Source organism: Phyllobates terribilis, unplaced genomic scaffold (assembly GCF_046119375.1).
Source record: "Phyllobates terribilis strain yellow unplaced genomic scaffold, ASM4611937v1 Scaffold_7__3_contigs__length_470593459, whole genome shotgun sequence".
Lineage (NCBI taxonomy): Eukaryota > Metazoa > Chordata > Amphibia > Anura > Dendrobatidae > Phyllobates > Phyllobates terribilis.
The window spans coordinates 71,118,332-71,136,062 of record NW_027362767.1 but is presented as its reverse complement, the minus strand read 5'-3'; the positions used below and the strand labels follow the sequence as shown (position 1 = coordinate 71,136,062).

General features: G+C 46.0%; 1 protein-coding gene across 5 annotated transcripts in view; it reads left to right on the top strand.

Annotated features, from left to right (window-relative positions):
* Positions 1-17,731, top strand: part of DAAM1 (dishevelled associated activator of morphogenesis 1) — a 188,257-nt gene that overhangs the window by 26,019 nt on the left and 144,507 nt on the right. The window contains exon 2 of one of the 5 annotated variants that reach the window (XM_073638750.1): positions 5,437-5,486. The exons of the other annotated variants lie outside the window; for them this stretch is intronic. The gene's annotated coding sequence lies outside the window, so the exon portion shown is untranslated. The remainder of the gene's footprint in view (positions 1-5,436; positions 5,487-17,731) is intronic. 5 annotated transcript variants of the gene reach the window in all.

Sequence of the window (17,731 nt, the reverse complement as noted above, 5' to 3'; positions counted from 1 at the left end):
CAACCTGGAACAGTCTGGGGTCATGGTTTAAACAAGTACCATACGCCACACACTAAACCAAACAGCTTTATGGGTGAAGGTCAAAGAAGAAACCATTGCTGAAGAAAAGACATAAAAAGGAACGACTGATCTTTGCCAAAGAGTACCTTGACAAACCACAATCCTTCTGAGAAAATCAAAGCAAAGCAGCAGTTTATTTACAGATGGCTCAATGAAGTTTATAAGAAAAAGAACACCTTACCAACAGTTAAGCATGGTGGAGAAGCCATAATGCTGTGGGGTTGCTTTGCTGCATCTGGTACTGGAGGCCTTGACTGCATCACAGGAATCATGAAATCATAGAATTATGAAGAGATTTTAGAGCGAAATGTTCTACCCATTGTAAGAAAACTTGATTTGAGTTGAAGGTCATGGGTCCTCCAGCAAGAGAATGACCCAAATCACACATCCAAAAGTACACAGGAATGGGTGAGAAAGAAAAATGGACTATTTTAAAATGGCCAGCAATGAGTCCTGACCTGAATCCCATTGAAAATCTTTGGGGTGAGCTGAAATCTGCCATTGGGAAAAAGAATCTGCAAACATTCAAGAGCTTGAACAAACTGCAAAGGAAGAATGGGAGAAAATTCCAGCTGAGAAGTGCAAGAAGCTTATAGAGGGCTACAAGAAACATTTGGAGAGTGTCAGCAATGCCAAAGGGTGTGCAATCAAGTATTAATTAGGGGGGCAACCAAGTATTAATTTAGGGGCGCCTTTATTGTTGCACATGCTGTATATTCCGTTTCTTCTTTGAAATTGCAACATGGAAGTTGAAAAACAATGTTTTATTGTTGTATTACTTTTGACCACTAATTAAAAAATCCTGAGGATATAACTTTGGTACATTTCGATTTATTTCTGAAGATATTATTTAGTCTATGTAAAAAATGAAGGGGTGCCAATAATGGTGAGCAGCACTGTAGTGTAAAACCTTAAAGTGATATTGCATGATACCGTGATTCTCACGCTGTAAATTCCCTATTCTGTTTCTTGCATTGTACTTGCAAGTGTGAAGTATTTAAGGTTTGTTCACACAGAGTGGATTTGTTGAGGATTTTACATCCGTTTAAGCGCAGGGTGAAGTCTGCAGAAAAATTAGGGACGTCAGTCGGATTTGTTGCAGTTCCGCTTCACTCCTATCACGTCCCTTCCTCCACCCCCCACCCCCCCCAATTAATTACTAAGTATTCAGTAAATTACTGTATGATAAAGCTAATAATGTAGTTGAAATCTTCAACTCATCCCATAAAAAAAATAAGTCCTCATATGGCCGTGTCGAAAAATTGGCAGTCCTAAAATGATTAAACTGGAGGAGCCAACATGTTGCAGACTGGCAAGTAATGGTGGAAGTTTAGAAAACTTTTTTTTAAAGTATCAGAAGTTAGATAGAAAAATCTTCTCACCTTTGCTGAATACCGGTATTAGGACCAAACGCATGGTCACTAGATTGAAAATATTGAAAGTCATCCTGAATATATCAGCGGGGAGGGGGAGCCTGACAAAAGGTGGCTTAATCCCCACAACTTTGCTTTGTGGGATGGTTGCATTTCACTGCTCTGGTAAAACGATGCCATAAATCAGCCATAGAGGCGCGGGTTGTTCCCGGTTCCACGCTGCTGGGTGCTGAATATTAGGCTTTTGATCTAGTAGTCACTACTGAAGGGCTCATTCTTCGGATGCTTTACCGATAATTAGATGTTTAGCTTATTGCAGATTACGAATGAGAGAATGGAGGAAAACTGACGTTTCTGGAATAATGGTAAATGCCACAGAGAAAATAATTGTATGTATAATCTGGACTTTTGTTGGGCCTGTCTCTGATGCAAAGGTTCAGCTGGTTTGGTAAAAGGGGGAAACGAGGATTTACATGACCTTTTGCTGCATGGAATACTTGGTCTGTCGCCAAAAAAAGGGTCATAGTCCTTATTTTTTAATAGCGGCTACATATTCTGCAGCAATGTACGTAGGATGTTTTAGTCACGGCCCAATGGGGCTTAATGTCAATTTACACTAGGCAATTTCAAGGAAAGCCAGTAGTTTTGAGGTATATATGTTGAGACATGAGATCCTCCAACGTAGGTTTAATGGACTCTATATCATTGTCACTGTCGACTACCATTGATATTGGTCATGTCAGGAATCTGGCTTCTCCATGTTCTGTTTTTACAATGGAGCAAATCAGCAAAAGTAGTAGATCAGTGGAGGCCCAACTTCTAAGACCTTCACTGATCACCAAAATATAGGACTTGTCCATTCTCCCTCTTCCAATTTAGATGAAGCGCCGATCAAGTGTGTATACACAGTGCTTGGCGATCTATGGCGGCCCATTAGAGAGAGAATGGCATCAGCAATGGTACTCGTGCATGGTGTAGGGTTTCACGCTCTCTGGTAGGCTTTAGGTAGCGTTCACATAGGCAATGCAGTTTAGTCCAAACTTGCAGTTTTAATGCATTTATAAAACTCCAAGGCATTCAAAATCCAAAACGGCCTCTTCTGGGCACAAAGGTATCACAACAAATAAACAGTTCATTCAGGAGGCACATATGTCAGTGCGGGCTCACCCGAACAGATTACAGTCCTTTCTCCCAGAGCAAACTTAACTCAAATAAGAGGTACGAATTCACCAGCCTCCGTATCCCCTTCAGCCCGAGCTCCAGCAGCTTCCAGCGCCAAACGGAAGTATTCAACTCCCTGCACAGTTCACACTGAACAGGCTTCAGCTTCCGCATGTTTCTCGGCAGCTCCAACACACAGACTGCTTAGATTTCCTAGCTGACCCATGCAGCCTCCATTCAGAAAGGCCCTTGCTTGTTTTTCTTCCAGCTACAGTTCACATTTTGGCTGGACACTCACCAGCTTCATCACGCTATACTCGGAATCATTCAGCAGACTGACACACCTAGTGAACACATGCCCTGGTTCTTAGTCAAAGCTAGTTAGGTGCATCCATTCAAGACCTGCAGTGCTAGGATTTAACCCTAACCTACCTGGCTTTGCTACAATGGATACCCCTCAATTCTGATGGGTCATTTTAGATCAGTGGGGGTCTCAACAATTGGACCCCACCGATCTGCAAGTTGTCACATATCCTGTGGATAGTTAATAACTTTAAATGTTGGGAAAAACCTTTTAAGCTGGATATAGATGCATCAAAAAGTAGTGGAGGTGGTCAGTGCTCCATTCAGTGGAAGACTATCTGTAGTCTAATATTAAAGAAAATGTGTCATCAGAGATTGGCCTACTGATTAAATAGATTTTTACAATTTAACTTATAATAAATATACATATACACATATATATATATATATATATATATATATATATATATATATATATATATTTCACTGTATCATGATCTCTATTTAAAAAAAAAACTTGCAATTTTCACACTGATTACTGGAGCTATTCTAGACTCTAATTTCCTTTTTCTTTCAGGAAATACTTATGTATATTGGCAGCATTAAACTGAATCAGACCCTATCTTTTTTTGAGGCATCTAATGAGCGTGTGCAAAAGTCATTGTAAAGGGAGGGAGGGGGAGTAGGGGAACCGTGATATCGCTTATTATGAATGGAGAATCCTCAGTTATCAGCTATGTATAGAGGTGTAGTTACCTTTCCTGCATGTGATGATAATGAGACTTCTGAAAAATCTGTAAAGAGCAGCAGAACAAACAAATATATTTTGGAACAAATCAAGCCAGCCATATCACTTGAAGCAAGAATCACCAAGCTACGACTTGCCTACTTTGGACGCTTCATAAGAAGAGCACAATCACTGGAGAAGGACATTATGGTCGGAAGAATAGAAGGAACAAGGTGAAGAGGAGGACCCGCAACCTGATGGCTTGATGCTATCACGATAACGGCAGAGAAGACCCTGGTGGACCTATCTAGGCTTGCACAAGATTGATATTCCCACAGATCGTTCATCCATCAAGTCACTATGGTTCGACATCGAGACGAACACCGTTTTAAAAAAAAAAAAAAGAAAAAAAGTATACTTGTAAAATCCTCAGTGGACCGTGAAAAAAAAAAAAAAGACTGACTTCTGTTGGCTTCTTGATGCAGCGCGTGCATTTCATCCCTTCCCCGCAGTTAAAACATTAAGAAAAAGGATTGCTAAATACCTACATTTCGTAAATACTTTCATGTGTTCGGACTGTGATTTATGACGCAGTTATCAGTAATGGGCCCCATATGAGCCAGTCGAAGACAGGAAGAAAATATTGAAACACTTCTAAGCAAGAGCTTTCTTCATTATTAATTTAGAACTTGCTGGTTTCTCAGTCTTCGCATTTCAACACTACATAGTTTTTCAATGGAATCATAAAAGGGAGTCTGTCAACACAAAATGACTGTTCAAACCAAGCACAGGCGCTCTGTGCACCCTCGGCAGGGCCAAACGTTTCAGTGCACCTTCCCACCTACTTGTTTTTTTTTTTTTTTTTTTTACATTTCTCCTCCTTGATTGATAGCTCTGGCTTAACAGGAGAAAGAGGAGGGCAGAGATAGTTGCACCTTCCCATCTACTTGTTTTCCATCTGACTGCTCGGCCAAACCGAGGGTGCCCCGAGCACTTGTGCTTTGTTTGAATGGTCATTTTGTCCTGAGACTTCTTTTAAAGGATATCTGTCACCAGGAATTTTCTACCTAATCTGAGAGGATTATTATTTAGGGCCAGAGACCCTGATTCCAGCGATGTGTCACTTACTGGGCTGCTTGTTGAAGTTTTCAGAAAAATCAGTTTAATCAGCAGGAGATTATCACTAAAGGACTAGTAAACCTGCTGCCATGTAGTCCAACCCAGTCTTCACCACTAATTGGCTGCTTTCTGCCTATGCAGATTGTGCATAGAAAGCTGCCAATCAGTGGTGTGGACGGGGTTATATAGAGCTCAGCATTCAGAGATATGCTAGATCTGCAGCAGAGAAAATTATTTTATTAAAAAAAAAGATACAACACTCAGTCCAGTAAGTGATACATCGCTGGAATCAGGGTCTCTGTCCCTACATTATGCTGCTCTCAGATGGCGTAGAAATACACTTAAAGGGACTAGGTTAATTCCTATATATATGAATGGTCATGCGGCAATCAACATCCATGTATTAGAAACAGTTCAGCAAACAAACGTCTCTTTTCATGATGTTTAAACTTAAGTCCATTAAAAACAATGTATTTAATGAAACTGACCTATTTTTTTATCACATTTTTCTGTTATTTTTTATATATATATATATATATATATATATATATATATATATATATATATATATATATATATATATATATATATAATTTTAATTGTATTTTTTAATGATGAGATAATGAAATTATAACTTGCTATTTTCACACTGAGAACTGGGACTTTTTGTAATTCTTATTCCTGCTCTTTCAGAAAGAGTTTACAGAAGTTGCTTCTCATTCCAGGCAGGATTACAATGACCGGTAAGATCTCTATACAAACCTTCTAACACAGGATCCACCAATCACAATAGGAGATGGAACAGGGGAAGCTGTGACATCTTCCTTTCCTTCACAGTGACCATTGTACACACTCATTAGATGCTTCAGTACAAAAGCTAGCGTCTAAGTCCGTCTGTTGCTGCTAATGCGCATGTGAAATTCCTGAAATAGGAGTCCAACAGCTCCATCGGCCAGTGTAAAAATTGTAAGACTTCTATTTTTTGTTCTTAATACAGATTGTGATATTTAGAGGAGAAAAAAACCCATAAGCCTCATTTAAACAATAGGTTATTTTCTGGTGACTTATTCCCTTTAAGTCCAAGTTTCTCCTGATCTTGGTCTTTTGCTCATGCCATGAGAGCTCCATTCTTCCTCACTGGGAAGGAGGATGATCAGATGGATGATTGTGGTACACGGTTTGGCTACTGTGTATTTCTTATTACTTTCGGATCTTGGAAAGTTTCTTATATTTACATTTTTAGGGTGGTAACTCTTCATCCCAAGGAAGTCTTTGACGATTCAAGGCTATAGGTTCTCATGACAGTGCTTGTCTGTGTGACCCTCAAGACCATGAAAACCAAGAATAGCCAGCTGTTCAGTAGTCTACAGTCATGGCCAAAAGTTTTGAGAATGACACCAAAATTATATTTTCACATGATCTGCTGGCCTCTGGTTTTTATTAGTGTTTGTCTGATGTTTATATCACATACAGAAATATAATTGCAATCATATTATGAGTACCAATAGGTTATATTAACAGTTAGAATGAGTTAATGCAGCAAGTCAATATTTGCAGTGTTGCCCCTTCTTCTTCAAGACCTCTGTAATTCTCCCTGGCATGCTCTCAATCAACTTTTGGACCAAATCCTGACTGATAGCAGTCCATTCTTGCATAATCAATGCTTGCATTTTGCCAGAATTTGTTGGTTTTTGTTTGTCCACCCGTCTCTTGATGATTGACCACAAGTTCTCAATGGGATTAAGATCTGGGGAGTTTCCAGGCCATGGACCCAAAATCTCTATGTTTTGTTCCATGAGCCATTTAGTTATCACCTTTGCTTTATGGCAAGTTGCTCCATCATGCTGGAAAAGGCATTGTTGGGCGCCAAACTGCTCTTGGACGGTTGGGAGAAGTTGCTCTTGGAGGACATTCTGGTACCATTCTTTATTCATGGCTGTGTTTGTAGACAAGACTGTGAGTGAGCCGATTCCCTTGGCTGAGAAGCAACCCCACACATGAATGGTTTCAGGATGCTTTACAGTTGGCATGAGACAAGACTGGTGGTAGCGCTCACCTCTTCTTCTCCGAATAAGCTGTTTTCCAGATGTCCCAAACAATCGAAAAGGGGATTCATAAGAGAAAATGACTTTGCCCCAGTCCTCAGCAGTCCACTCCCTGTACCTTTTGCAGAATATCAGTCGGTCCCTGATGTTTTTTCTGGAGAGAAGTGGCTTCTTTGCTGCCCTCCTTGAAACCAGCCCTTGCTCAAAGAGTCTCCGCCTCACACTGCGTGCAGAAGCACTCACACCAGCCTGCTGCCATTCCTGAGCAAGCTCTGCACTGCTGGTAGTCCGATCCCGCAGCTGAAACAGTTTTAAGATACGGTCCTGGCGCTTGCTGGTCTTTCTTGGGCGCCCTGGAGCCTTTTTGACAACAATGGAAGCTCTCTCCTTGAAGTTCTTGATGATGCGATAGATTGTTGACTTAGGTGCAATCTTTGTAGCTGCGATACTCTTCCCTGTTAGGCCATTTTTGTGCAGTACAATGATGGCTGCATGTGTTTCTTTAGAGATAACCATGGTTAACTGAAGAGAAATAATGATACCAAGAACCAGCCTCCTTTTAAAGTGTCCAGTGATGTCATTCTTACTTAATCATGACTGATTGATCGCCAGCCCTGCCCTCATCAACACCCATGTAGCGCCGGCGTCCCTGCCCTCTGCTAGGCAGGGACGCTGTTCCCCTCACCTCTCTGCTCCGTGCCCGGCGTCCTCCTCCCGCTCTGCTGGCAGCGCGCGCTCCTTCCCGGCCACTGTGCTTAGGGCGCGCGCTCTCCCTCCCTCTTAAAGGGGCCGCGCGCGCCGTCCTAAGGAGTCCCCGGCCAATGGCCGGAGGACTTCACCATATATAAGGCACCTCCTCCAAAATGGAGGTGCCCGAGCAATGTTGTTGCACTGTTCACTACTCTGCTTCAGCCCTCAGGTCCCGTTGCCAGTGACCTGCCAGATTCCTGCCAGCTTGCTGTCTTATTCCTGCCTGATTATCTGCTACCTGCCTGCTAGTCTGAGGTCCGACGGTCTGCCTTACTACTCCTGTCAGTCTGTCTAAGGACCAGCCTGTCCGCTCACCTGGGAGCGCACTTCAGCCACCTGCCTGCTTACCTGAGGTCCGACGGTCTGCCTTCCAACTCCTGTCAGTCTGTCTATGGACCAGCTTGCCTGCTCACCTGGGAGCACACATCTGCTACCTGCTTGCTAGCCTACCTGGAGGCTCCGCCGTCACGTGCTGTGACCACCTGCCTGTCCAGTGACTCCTGCCCGCTCACCTGGGAGCGCTCATCTGCTGCCTGTCTGCTAGCCTACCTGGAGGCTCTGCCGTCACGTGCTGTGACCACCCGCCTGTCCAGAGACTTCTGCCCGCTCACCTGGGAGCGCTCTTCTGCCGCCTGTCTGTTGGTCTTCCTGGAGGCTCCGCCGTCACATGCTGTGACCACCCGTTCATCCAGAGACTCTCTACTGCTCACCTGGAAGCTCACGTCTATCATCAGCCGCCACAGGTCGTACCAACCCTTTACCCAGAGACTGCCCCGGTCACTTGCCGTGACCATCTGCCCGTTCATTCAGAGACTGCCCCGGTCACTTGCCGTGACCATCTGCCCGTTCATTCAGAGACTGCCCCGGTCACTTGCCGTGACCATCTGCCCGTTCATTCAGAGACTGCCCCGGTCACTTGCCGTGACCATCTGCCCGTTCATTCAGAGACTGCCCCGGTCACTTGCCGTGACCATCTGCCAGTTCATCCAGAGACTGCCCCAGTCACTTGCCGTGACCTCCAGCCCGTTCACTCAGAGACTGTCCCGGTCACCTGCTGTGACTTCCTGCCCGTCTTCCCTGGTCGCCACCCGCTCCCTTACAAGGACCGCCCCCTTGTATAGTAGCTCAGAGGTTCCGCCTCCCAGACCCGTTACAGTTTGCTCGGGCCATGGAACCCGGTGGCACCCAAGCTCCCTCGCTCTCGGACCTGTGTCATGAACTGTCCCGTCAAAGGTCCCAACAGGAGTCCATCCTGGGTCACCTGCGGAATGTCAATACTCGCCTGGACACTCTGACTGCTCCACCAGCAACCTCCGCCAGTGCCATGTCTCGCAATCCGGCAGCTCCGCTGCCCACTAATACCATGGTATCCTACCCCGGACCCCGGCTTTCTGCACCTCCTCGCTTCGGAGGCGACTCCGCCCAGGCTCGGGGCTTCATAAATCAGTGCACCCTGCACTTTGAACTATTGTCCCACCAGTTTAACTCCGACCGAGCCAAAATTGCATTTATCATGTCCCATCTCACCGGGGAGGCCCTGGCCTGGCTAAATCCTCTATGGGAGAGAGGAGACCCCCTGGTGTCCAACCTGCCTGCTTTTCTCACGGCTTTCCGGAAAGTCTTCGACGAACCCGGACGGAAGACCTCATCCGCATCATCACTGCTACGCCTCCGTCAAGGAAGTCTCACCGTGTGCCAATATGCCATACGGTTCCGTACCCTTGCCTCGGAGCTGGCCTGGGATAACGACGCTCTGGTATCCGTCTTCTGGGAGGGTCTGTCCGGCCGTATTAAAGATGAACTTGCCGGTCGGGACATCCCTACCACTCTCGATGACCTAATAACTCTTGCCACCCGGATTGACCTACGGTTCCAGGAGCGTGCCAAAGAGGTCACCCGTGAGAGGAGGTTACCACGTCTAGCTCCTACTTTTCAGAAACCCGTCACTCCCTCCGTCTCTACCCAGGTACACTCTCCTGAGCCTATGCAGGTCGACCAGACCAAGATGGTCAAAACCCGTCAAGAGTTACGCCGTGCCGAGGGGAGCTGCTTCTACTGTGGCAGTAAGGAGCACCGGATCCGTACCTGCCCGGAGAGGTCGGGAAACGCCTGTGTCTAGGTTCGCTCAGAGAGGTCGACCTAGACAAGAATAAATCCTCTCCATCTCTGCTGTTGTCAGTCTCAATCGTCTGCGGGGAGAACCGTTATTTCGAACTAGCCCAACTTGACTCTGGAGCAGCCGGGAATCTTATTTCACAGTCCCTGGTAGAGAAATACCGCATCCCCACCAAACCTCTGGCTGTACCCTTGTCTGTTGCTGCCGTGGATGGGGGTCTCTTACCACGCCCCATCCAACTCATCACCGAATCCATTACTCTGCAGGTGGGAATGCTGCATTCTGAGAGTATCTCCTTTCATGTTCTGCCTGGACTCTCCCACGCCCTCTTGCTAGGCCTACCTTGGCTCCAGAGACATGCACCCGTGCTTGACTGGCAGACCGGAGAAGTCCTTCGCTGGGGACAGGACTGCCATAAGACCTGTCTGGTTCCCGTCCATCCCGTCCGTCCTTCTCCTACCCCAGCTAATCTACCTGGACTTCCGATTCCTTATTGGTCTTATGCTGATGTCTTTAATAAAAAGGAAGCAGAGACACTACCCCCTCATAGACCATACGACTGCCCTATCGACCTGTTACCTGGTACTACTCCTCCCCGTGGGCGTATTTATCCATTATCCGCTGCTGAGACCCGGTCGATGTCCAAATATATTGAGGAGAATCTGGCCAGGGGATTCATCCGGAAATCTACCTCCCCGGCGGGAGCAGGCTTCTTTTTCGTCAAAAAGAAGGACGGCTCTCTCCGTCCCTGTATAGACTATAGAGGCCTTAACCAGATCACGGTGAAGAATAAGTACCCCCTTCCGCTCATTCCGGAGTTATTTGATCGTCTGAGGGGGGCTAGAATCTTCACCAAACTGGACCTCCGTGGAACGTACAACCTGGTCCGTATCCGTCAGGGGGATGAATGGAAGACGGCATTCAACACCCGGGACGGCCACTATGAATATCTGGTAATGCCCTTTGGTCTCTGTAACGCTCCTGCCGTCTTTCAAGAGTTGGTCAATGACATCTTCCGGGACCTTCTCTACTCCTGCGTAGTGGTGTACCTGGACGACATCTTGGTCTTCTCTCCGGATCTCCAGACTCACCGGAGGGACGTTCGTCAGGTCCTGCTCAGGCTCAGGCAGAATCACCTCTTCGCTAAATACGAGAAGTGCCTCTTTGAGCAGACCTCGCTTCCGTTTTTGGGCTACATTATTTCTCAGACCGGCCTACGAATGGATCCAGAGAAACTGTCTGCCATCGAGAAATGGCCTCGACCGGAGGGGTTGAAGGCCATTCAGCGATTCCTGGGCTTCGCTAACTACTACCGCCTCTTCATACCACACTTCTCTTCCCGGACTGCCCCAATTTCCGCGCTCACCCGTAAGGGTACTAATCCCAAAGAGTGGCCGCCCGAAGCAGAGGAGGCCTTTCTTTCCCTAAAACAGGCCTTCTCTTCCGCCCCGGTGCTGCATCGCCCGGACGGCAACAAGCAGTTCTTCCTGTAAGTTGACGCCTCCTCCTCTGGAGCCGGAGCGGTACTTACTCAAAAATCATCTTCCGGGAGAATGGTAACTTGTGGCTTCTTCTCCAAACTCTTCTCCTCTTCTGAGCGCAACTATTCCATAGGAGACCGAGAGTTATTGGCCATCAAGCTGGCGTTGGAGGAGTGGCGTTACCTACTCGAGGAGGCTCTTCACCCGGTAATAATTTACACTGAACACAAGAACTTGGCTTACCTCCAGCATGCCCAGAGACTTAACCCGCGCCAAGCCCGGTGGTCCTTGTTTTTTGCTCGCTTTGATTTTGTTCTTCATTTTCGCCCGGCTGACAAAAACGTCAAAGCAGACGCCTTGTCCCGATCCTTTCTGGTGTCCGATCTCGAGGAAGAACCTAAACATATCATCGATCCCGCCAGAGTAATGCAGGTGGCTCCCGTGAGTCTAAATCGTCTCCCTCCCGGTAAGACGTTTGTTTCAGTACCTGATCGGAAGAAGATCCTACACTGGGGCCATTCGTCTAAACTAGCTGGCCACGCCGGTCAGAAAAAGACCCTCCAGCTTATTGCCCGGCACTACTGGTGGCCTACCCTGCACAAGGACGTAATAGACTTTGTTTCTGCCCGTGTGTCCTGCGCCCGCAACAAAGTCCCGAGACACCTGCCAGCCGGTCGCCTCCTTCCGCTTCCTGTGCCTGCTGCCCCCTGGCAGCATATTGCTATGGACTTCATAACTGATCTCCCCGTCTCCGCCGGTTGTACGGTCATTTGGGTGGTCGCTGATCGCTTTTCCAAGATGGCTCACTTTATTCCCCTGCCAGCCCTCCCGTCTGCACCCGAGCTGGCTAAAGACTTTATCCGCCACATCTTCCGTCTTCATGGCCTGCCCCTCCACATCGTGTCGGATCGTGGGGTACAGTTCACCTCACGTTTCTGGAGAGCCACTTGTAAACTGCTAGACGTCACCCTGGACTTCTCTTCCGCTTACCACCCACAGTCCAATGGTCAAGTGGAGCGGATCAATCAGAACCTGACCAGTTACCTCCGGCACTTCGTTAATGCCCATCATTCAGACTGGGTGGATCTCCTACCATGGGCCGAGTTCTCTTATAACAATCACGAGAGCGAATCCTCCTCCAAATCCCCGTTTTTTGTAGTCTTCGGTCAGCATCCTCGGATTCCTTTTCCTGTCTCCACCTCTGTGGACAACCCGGCTGCGGAATCTCTCGTTAGCAAATTTTCCTCCATTTGGGAGAGTACCCGATCCGCACTCCTTCAGTCGTCCGAACGGATGAAAAGACACGCTGACAAAAAACGCCTGGATCCTCCACAATTTCGTCCTGGAGATAAAGTCTGGCTCTCATCTAAATATGTCCGACTCAAGATACCTTCTTACAAGTTAGGGCCTCGGTTCATCGGTCCTCTGGAGGTCATCAGTCAGATCAACCCGGTGGCCTATAAATTGAAACTCCCGGCCAACTTACGGATCCCTAACTCCTTCCATGTATCTCTCCTCAAACCTGTGGTACTTGACTCTTTTTCCAAGTCTACAGGTACGCCTCCTGCTCCGGTTTCTGCTGAGTACGAGTTTGAGGTAGAGAACATTCTTGCCACCAAAAGGGTAAGAGGAAAGACCTTTTTTCTAGTAGATTGGAAGGGGTTTGGTCCTGAGGAGAGAACGTGGGAGCCCCGGGAGAACATCCATGCCCCTCTTATCCTAGCTAAATTTCTGTCTGGCCTAAAAAAGGGGGGGCCTAAAGGGGGGGGTACTGTAGCGCCGGCGTCCCTGCCCTCTGCTAGGCAGGGACGCTGTTCCCCTCACCTCTCTGCTCCGTGCCCGGCGTCCTCCTCCCGCTCTGCTGGCAGCGCGCGCTCCTTCCCGGCCACTGTGCTTAGGGCGCGCGCTCTCCCTCCCTCTTAAAGGGGCCGCGCGCGCCGTCCTAAGGAGTCCCCGGCCAATGGCCGGAGGACTTCACCATATATAAGGCACCTCCTCCAAAATGGAGGTGCCCGAGCAATGTTGTTGCACTGTTCACTACTCTGCTTCAGCCCTCAGGTCCCGTTGCCAGTGACCTGCCAGATTCCTGCCAGCTTGCTGTCTTATTCCTGCCTGATTATCTGCTACCTGCCTGCTAGTCTGAGGTCCGACGGTCTGCCTTACTACTCCTGTCAGTCTGTCTAAGGACCAGCCTGTCCGCTCACCTGGGAGCGCACTCCAGCCACCTGCCTGCTTACCTGAGGTCCGACGGTCTGCCTTCCAACTCCTGTCAGTCTGTCTATGGACCAGCTTGCCTGCTCACCTGGGAGCACACATCTGCTTGCTAGCCTACCTGGAGGCTCCGCCGTCACGTGCTGTGACCACCTGCCTGTCCAGTGACTCCTGCCCGCTCACCTGGGAGCGCTCATCTGCTGCCTGTCTGCTAGCCTACCTGGAGGCTCTGCCGTCACGTGCTGTGACCACCCGCCTGTCCAGAGACTTCTGCCCGCTCACCTGGGAGCGCTCTTCTGCCGCCTGTCTGTTGGTCTTCCTGGAGGCTCCGCCGTCACATGCTGTGACCACCCGTTCATCCAGAGACTCTCTACTGCTCACCTGGAAGCTCACGTCTATCATCAGCCGCCACAGGTCGTACCAACCCTTTACCCAGAGACTGCCCCGGTCACTTGCCGTGACCATCTGCCCGTTCATTCAGAGACTGCCCCGGTCACTTGCCGTGACCATCTGCCCGTTCATTCAGAGACTGCCCCGGTCACTTGCCGTGACCATCTGCCCGTTCATTCAGAGACTGCCCCGGTCACTTGCCGTGACCATCTGCCCGTTCATTCAGAGACTGCCCCGGTCACTTGCCGTGACCATCTGCCCGTTCATCCAGAGACTGCCCCAGTCACTTGCCGTGACCTCCAGCCCGTTCACTCAGAGACTGTCCCGGTCACCTGCTGTGACTTCCTGCCCGTCTTCCCTGGTCGCCACCCGCTCCCTTACAAGGACCGCCCCCTTGTATAGTAGCTCAGAGGTTCCGCCTCCCAGACCCGTTACAACCCACACCTGTGTTAATGGATCAATCACTAAAACGATGTTAGCTGCTCCTTTTAAGGCAGGACTGCAATGATGTTGAAATGTGTTTTGGGGGTTAAAGTTCATTTTCTGGGCAAATATTGACTTTGCAAGTACAGTAATTGCTGTTAAGCTGATCACTCTTTGACATTCAGGAGTATATGCAAATTGCCATTACAAAAAATGAAGCAGTAAACTTTGGAAAAATTACTATTTGTCTCATTCTCAATACTTTTGGCCATGACTGTATGTTGCTAGTAAACAGATAAGAATTGGCTATTTTAACTTTCTTCCCATGCTTGTATTCCCTATATGTCCATTTTACTGTGTAAATTGTAATCTGTTTCTCCTGTTTTTGGAATGTTAATGGAAGAGAAGTAATGGGCAAGTTCCGGTAACAGTTTCACAAAGTCTTATATTATGGTTGTCTTACTAATAGCCCATATGGATGTTCTAGAGCTCCCCTGCATGTAAAACCCCTTTGAGATAGAGCAAAGAGCCTCTAATTATCAGCTTCTCCCGCCTTTCCTAATTGTAATACTTCCCCTGTAGTGGCCGCTGCAAAGGACTGATCACTGTGGATTGTTAATTTTAAGGGCTCGTTCAGACATCCGTGCCAATTGGTCCAAGCATTGACTGGCCACTGCTCTCCTGATCCGAGCATGAAGGCTTCAAATATTGCCATATCGCTATCACGCTCAGGTCTTCAGTACAAATTTTCCACCATTTTGCTGCTGCATAGCGTCTATAAGTCATTCATGTAGCGGAGTCTTCTGCAAAAATGTTACAAATTCGTCAGAGCTTCTGCTCCCGATTTTGACTTGCTCTGTGTGCATATCCCTGTTCCTTCTCTGTGTTGGAGATAGGAGCAGGGAGGGAATACAGATCTGCAATGAAGAAGAGAGAGAATATCTCTAACGGCACAGGAAAAGGCAAGGAGGAAATAATTACAGTATTGTAGCTGCGCTGATTATGAAGACAACAGCACCCTGAATATACATAGATCTCATACCAGCCTATATTACTGGGAGAAATACTCCCAGCCTATATTACTGGGAGAGACACTCCCACAAGAAAATTGTCTGACTTGGATGCGGCTTGCAAACTGCATATCAGTGGGTCTAAAAAGAAAGAAAGTTTTGAACATTTCAGACTGAAATAAGTGCAATTTAAGGTAACCACTAACCTTGATTTTTTTACTGGATCAGTTTTAAATGAATGATTACTTGAAAGTTCACACATCCAGTAGTATATGGTAAATATTTAATTTTTTTCACCTCTAGTAAGCAAAAAAACTGATTATTTTCAAATGGGAGAAAAATGGAAAAACGGATGGCTAATTAACGGATCAGTTTTCCATAGACTTCAATGTTGAAAAAAAGACAAACAATCCAGTTGAAATCCACTTTTTTTTCAGGCGGACAAAGTTGTGTCTGCACAAATTTTTTGTCAATGAATTACTGCTGGATCCGTTCTAATGGATGATTACTGGACATGTGAGTATAGTCTAACAAGTAGGGATTGTCCAAAGGGGAGAACCCCATTTACCTATATAGTTTAGTTGCCCTCATTTTTAGTACCATAAATTGCAATTCAATAGTACCTCTTGAAAAATTGCAGCCTTTTTTTTTTATGAACATCGATCCTTTTCGCACCAAAAAAATTAGGCTCAGCTTATCATACGGATTAGTTAGTCTGATTTTTAAGGAAAAAAAAATGTTCCCTGTGATAAATTATGCCATAGCTGCCAACATTTGGTCTTCAAGCAATGCTTCAGCTTCTGTACAGAATGCCGCCGACTCTGCTAGGTTTCGCTATGTTAGCTGCGTGCATATACTGAGCTCACACCTTTAATATGATGAATATTTTGTTTGCAAAAGTTGATCCTGAAACTATACTTTCTGCTTTTGAATTTTTTTTTACTATTTAGTGGACGGGTAACAAACAAAATACCAAGATGTTCAGATAAATGAATCCTCTTAGGGCTTTGTTCACATGTCCAGTAGTGATTTCTGTTTTGGGATTCATTTTGGATTGATAATAGTTCTTGTAAGGGATTCATTCATTTAAGTGGGGGACAGAAATATGTTAAACTGTCTTTCTTTTGGCTACATTGTAGCTGAAATCGGCACACATTTATTTATTTTGTTCCAGCCAAAAAAACTCATAGCAACTGGATCCATTTTTTTCTTTGAATATTGAAGTCTATGGGAAATGGATCATAGCTGATGATTAATTACGTCATCTGTTAACAGATCATATATATATAATTTTTTTTAATTATTTTTATTTTGCATTATTATTATTATTATTATTTTTATTTTTTTTTATGAATATATATTTTATTGTTATTTATCTTTATTTTATTATAAATATAATCAGCAAATACAGATGCACACTGTGTGTATGTATGTATATATATATGTGTGTGTGTATATATATATATATATATATATATATATATATACATACATACATACATACATACATACATACATAGTGTGCATCCGTACATACAAAGTGTGCATCCGTATTTGCTTAGTTTGTAATGAATCCAGTATTTAAAAAAAAAAGATGGTTTCATTACAATCAGATGACAACTGCAAATGTGAACAGAGACTTAACTTTGTCAGGGAGTGTATATAAACTGCTATTATGTCGCTTATCCATGTTATGTAAATAAAAGCTTATAACCTTTTGAAAGCTGAAACCCTCCCAAATTTGGTTCCGGTTAAGAAAATAAATTGGCATCAATGCTGAAATATTGATCATTTAATGAACACAGAATGGTCAGATTTTGGCAAGACAAAAGTTTTGTCGCCTGGTCATATAATGCACCCAATCCTAGTTTACATCCTCACCAGTGCTCAGTAAATGATTGGTTAATTAGTGGGTGTGTATAAAAAGAAACCCAGCACCCCAGACCTTCACTTGAACTGCCAAAAATCCACCCTGCGACCAAATCCTTGATTATCAAGAGGCTGAAGACCAGATCCACTGCAGAGGTGCCTGGCACCTTTAATGTGTCTCAGCGTCGAGTACAAAGAATTAAAAAAAGATTTGAAGAGACTGGAGATGTGTTTGACAAGCCCAGGTCCGACAGACCCCGCAAGACAACTGCTCAGGAGGAACGTTTGTTGGTTAGAAAATCCAAAGCAAGCCCCTCTTCCACTGCAGCAGAGCTCCAACAGGCCTGGACACCTCCAGTCCCTGTGTCAACTAGAACAGTTTGTAGGATTCGGTCTCGAAATGGCCTCCATGGTCGAATCAGTGCCCAGAAGCCAGCACTAAACAAAAGGCAAATAAAAAACCGTGTGGCATTTGCAAAGTCCCACAGCCTGCTAAACAGATGGACGCTGGAAAAGTGGCAGAAGGTGGATTTCTCTGATGAATCTTCAGTAGAATTACACCACAGCCACCACAAATACTGCAGGAGACCTACCGGAGCCCATATGGATCCAAAATACACCCAGAAAACAGTTACATTTGGTGGTGGAAAGATCATGGTCTGGGGTTACATTCAGTATGGGGGTGTGTGAAAC